The sequence below is a fragment of the Etheostoma spectabile genome, chromosome 15 (genome assembly GCF_008692095.1).
Source record: "Etheostoma spectabile isolate EspeVRDwgs_2016 chromosome 15, UIUC_Espe_1.0, whole genome shotgun sequence".
Lineage (NCBI taxonomy): Eukaryota > Metazoa > Chordata > Actinopteri > Perciformes > Percidae > Etheostoma > Etheostoma spectabile.
This window is the reverse complement of record NC_045747.1, coordinates 30,128,365-30,128,731: the sequence shown is the minus strand read 5'-3', so window position 1 is coordinate 30,128,731 and position 367 is coordinate 30,128,365.

Here is a 367-nt window from a genome sequence, read left to right as displayed (position 1 = left end):
CCTTGAAATTAATATACGGTGATGAATGAGATATATATTATTATTTTGTATTTTTTTTGTTAGTTATTTAAATCTGTTTTGGGGGATTGTTTCATGAGGACAAGATAATTTGTATTTTTATTTTATTTTTTGCTTTACTAAACTTAACTAAGGTTAAACAAGTCAAGTGCAAAATATAAAAAGTATATACACTAAATGACACAAATGTATTATTTGACCAATTCAAAGTTTTACTAAGTTTTCGTGCTGGAATCCACCTTGAAATCCACCTTGAGGTCCTACCCCTTGTTGGGATCAGGATAATCCTGTTTTTTGGGATAAAAGTTATCCAAATCCTACTGACAAGTTTTGAACAACACAAACTGAA